Source organism: Apodemus sylvaticus, chromosome 23 (assembly GCF_947179515.1).
Source record: "Apodemus sylvaticus chromosome 23, mApoSyl1.1, whole genome shotgun sequence".
Lineage (NCBI taxonomy): Eukaryota > Metazoa > Chordata > Mammalia > Rodentia > Muridae > Apodemus > Apodemus sylvaticus.
The window spans coordinates 4,636,925-4,641,126 of NC_067494.1; the positions used below are offsets into that span (position 1 = coordinate 4,636,925).

At 42.6% G+C, this 4,202-nt stretch overlaps 1 pseudogene; it reads right to left on the minus strand.

Annotated features, from left to right (window-relative positions):
* Positions 1–3,513: 3,513 nt before the first annotated feature.
* Positions 3,514–3,613, minus strand: LOC127674250 (uncharacterized; annotated as a pseudogene).
* Between the last annotated feature and the right edge of the window lie 589 nt (positions 3,614–4,202).

Genomic DNA, 4,202 nt, shown 5'->3' on the forward strand with positions numbered 1-4,202 from the left:
TGCCTTTAACATGAAAATTGCCTTTTATTTTTTTTTAATTTGGGGTTTTACTTTTTTTTTGGAATGAATGAATGAATGAATGAATGAATGAAAACCTAGCCACTAGGGGAAAGGTTAACAACTAAACTGTCATTTATATCTTTGGAGAGAGGGAAAATCAGTTTTCTCCAATGGAGTGACCCTGGGTAAATCAACCACTCAAGGGCAAGGCTCATGTTCAGGAGTAGTTAACTTCTTGGGTGTGTGTGCCTTTATTCACTTACAGATTGGTGGGGTTTTTGTTTGTCTGTTTGTTTTTGTGGTTTGCTTTTTTTAAGTTTGGGTGTTATTTTATTTTGTTTTCTTGTTTTAGGGGACGTTGTTTTAATCGAGTTTTTGTTTGTTTATTTGAGAAAGAACTGAAATTGGGTGGGTAGGGATGAGGAGAGGATCTGGAAGGACTTGGGGGGGGGGAAGAATACGTTCGAAATACATTTTAAAACCAAAAATTGTTTTAGATAGCGAAAAATATGATAAAAAGAAAAAACTTGAAATCCGGAATGTATTAGTATAAAATTGTATGAAAAAATAAATTAAATGAGCAGTATTTGATTTTTAAAAAAGGCATTCATTTTTAATTTTTTGCCATATTTACAAGTTAGACAATTTCTCTGATAGAAAATGACCATTTCAACAATTACACCTCTGTAAGGTGCTGGTGCATTTGTAGAAATGGTCATTTAGACTCTTGAAAGCATCCTGCCACTCTTTCTCCCTGAAAACTCTTGAAATAATTCTGGTTATAACTTAACATCCTTGGGTTTTGTTGTTATTGTTGTTTTTTGTTTTTACATTTTTATTGGTTCTTTGTGAATTTCAGATCAAGCACCCCAATCGCACTCATCTCCCCCTCCCCTCATCCCCACCCTTACAACTTCCTCCAAACAGGGGGGGGGGACTTCATTGTGGCTGTGTCATAGCATGCTCCACAATATTTCCCTTCCTCCACACATCTTTGCTTGCAAATGCTCATTGCAGTGACTCAGTCTAGTGCGAGGCCGCTGCCTTCTACTATACTATCAGGATGGGATCCTTTCTGAGACTCCTCTCAGATTCCCTGTTCTTGCCCTATGTCATGAAGATCCTATAGTTTGGGATCTGTAGGACCAACTCCTTCATATACTCCAGCAGTTCATCAATGAGGTAGATGTTGTAGTGGACCTATTCAAACACCTGAATCTGGGCCCAAGAAGTATCTAAGTTGGTCAGCCTGCCATCTCTCTATCTCATCACCCTCGGGGCTCATTCGCAACCCCAGCACCATCTCTACCTTGCTGGCAGGCAAAATGCAGGGCCTGCTGTCCCAAGTCCTGCTGTAGTTGAGGGGCAGGGCCAGCTCTCCTGCTCTCATGAACCCAAGGCCAGCTCTTCTGCAAGGGGTGAGTGTTGGGGAGGACACTTCTGTCTTTACACTGCTACACAGCAAAGTTGTGGGACCAGCTCTCCCACACTCACACTCTCAGGGATGAGTTATGGTGTCTCTGCCATCAGGGTCAGCTCTATTTTGCTGCCTAGGTAAAATGCAAGGACTGCTTTCCCAAGTACTGAAGCAGGTAAGGGGCAGGGCCAGTTCTCATGCTCTCATGACCCTAATGGAGCCAACTCCCTGCCTGTCACCAGTGATGAGGCAAAAGGGAGGGGAGGAAATCTCTCCCTTGCTGATGCCACTGCACAGCAGACACAAGACACGGCAGGCTCTCCCACAGTGATATCCTCAGAGCAGGTTACCAGCAACTCCTGCAACATGAAGGACTTCTATCCACAGTACTGCAGCTAGTTAGAAACAGCACTCATGCCCCCAGGGTCAACTCTTCCGACATACTCTGGTGAAGAGTGGGCCAGTTCTGCATGGCTCTCAGACATCAATATGTCCCTAAAAAGCAGTCCAGAACTTTGATAGTAACAGACCCCTGCTGCTACAGGTCCATGAACCCAGATGTGGCTCCCAGTGACAAGTTCGAGCCAGGTCCCCATCATGGTCTCAGGTGGCATCACCAACTACTAACATGAGGCTGGTGCTCACTACCCTCAGATCTATAGTTCTGTCTCTCTTCACTGTGTCCACACCCTTCTGTTTCTCTTTCTCTTCCATTCTTCCACCACTTATGTGTTCCTCTTAGTGGCGCTTGCAGTCTCTGAGTATCTGGGGGTCATCTCAGGAGTGGTCTCAGGAGTTCTATGGCCTGCTCATGCATTATGGCACTGGTCAGGGGTTATCTTAGCCATGGTCTGCCCTCCAGGCCTACAAGGTACTGGACTGGTAGTTGTCTCAAGCTTGTTTGTTTTTTTTTTCAGGGAATATTAGACTCCTTTTTATTTATTTATTTTTCATTAGATGTTTTTATTAACATTTCAAATGGTATCCCCTTTCCTTGTTACCCCTCTTAAAAAAAAACCCTATCCCATCCCCCCATCCTTCCTTACTAACCCTCCACCCCCCCATGCTTTCCTGACCTAGCATTCCCCTGCACTGAGGCTTTGAGACTTCATAGGACCAATGACCTCTCCTCTCATTGATGCCTGAAATGGCCATCCTCTGCTACATGTGTAGCTGGAGCCATGGGTCACTCCATGTCTACTCTTTGGTTGGTGGTATATAGTCCCTAGGAGCTCTGTGGGTACTGGTTGATATATATTATTTTTCCTACTATGGGGCTGCAAACCTCTTCAGTTCCTTGGGTCTTTTCTCTAACTCCTCCATTGGGAACCCTATACTTAGTCCATTGGTTGGCTGTGAGCCATGGATATTTTGATTCCCCTTTTAAGAAGGACCAAAGTATCCACACTTTGGTTTTCCTTCTTCTTGAGCTTCATGTGGTCTGTGAATTGTATCTTGGGTATTCCGAACTTTTGGGCTAATATCCACTTATCAGCGAGTGAATACCATGTGTGTTCTTTTGTGATTGGGTTACCTCACTCAGGATGATAGCTCCATCCATTTGCCTAAGAATTTCATGAATTTATTGTTTTTAATAGCTGAGTAGTACTCCATTGTGTAAATGTACCACATTTTCTGTATCCATTCCTCTCTTGGACATCTGGGTTCTTTCCAGCTTATGGCTATTATAAATAAGTCTGCTATGAACATAGTGGAACATGTGTCCTTATTACTTGTTGGAGCATCTTCTGGGTATATGCCCAGGAATGGTATAGCTGAGTCCTTAGTTCTATGTCCAATTTTCTGAGGAACCGCCAAACTGATTTCCAGAGTAATTTTACCATCTTGCAATCCCACCAGCAATGGAGGAGTGTTTCTCTTTCTCCACATCCTATCCAGCATCTGCTGTCCCCTGTATTTGATCTTAGCCATTCTGACTGGTGTGAGGTGGAATCTCAGGGTTGTTTTGATTTGCATTTCCCTGATAATTAAGGATGTTGAACATTTGTTTAGGTGCTTCTCAGCCATCCAGTATTCCTCAGTTGAGAATTCTTTGTTTAGCTCTGCACCCCATTTTTTAATCATTCAGAAGTTCACACATCAGACTACTGAGGTAGATGTAGCCTCTCTCTTCTCTGCCACCTACTGACAAACATGTGATACAGCAGCCACAACTGCAGTGCCTCTATGGGGAGAACCTCTTTGTTGTTCCTTCCTCACTGTTTTCCATGCACCAGGAGGATTCTGGTGGGAAAACACAACCGAGAAAGCACAGTATTTGGTCCCCCAACACTTACGGTGCAAAAAGGAAAGTAGATTTAATGACTTTGAGTTTTAGGTTAAAAGGTATACTCAAGATTAAGTAGATAAGATGGTCCAGATTTCCTGGAAGTTGTGTGTATCCTTGGTTCTTGTGTACTGTCATATATCCAAGTAACATACTAATGTGAGTTTTTCCTTGCTTTCCCAATATGAAGTTTGATTCTGATAATATATGCATAAATAACAATACAGTGTATCATTAATGTACCAATAAATATCCCCCGAAATTTCCACCAAGCCACAACCTGATAAAATTGGGGCTCTTCTTGTGTTTGCCTTCTCTGAGGGATGTGCATCCTGTTCTTTCTGCTGCCTAGAATCTTCCAAAACTCTTTTCTCAGGTGTCTGCTTTTATAGTTATTTACCAGTGTGTGTGAATAAAAGTTACTCCTTCCTAGCTCATCTTGAACTAATTCAAGATCACCAAAAGCAAGTTCTAATTTAAATATTTTAAGTATATCTT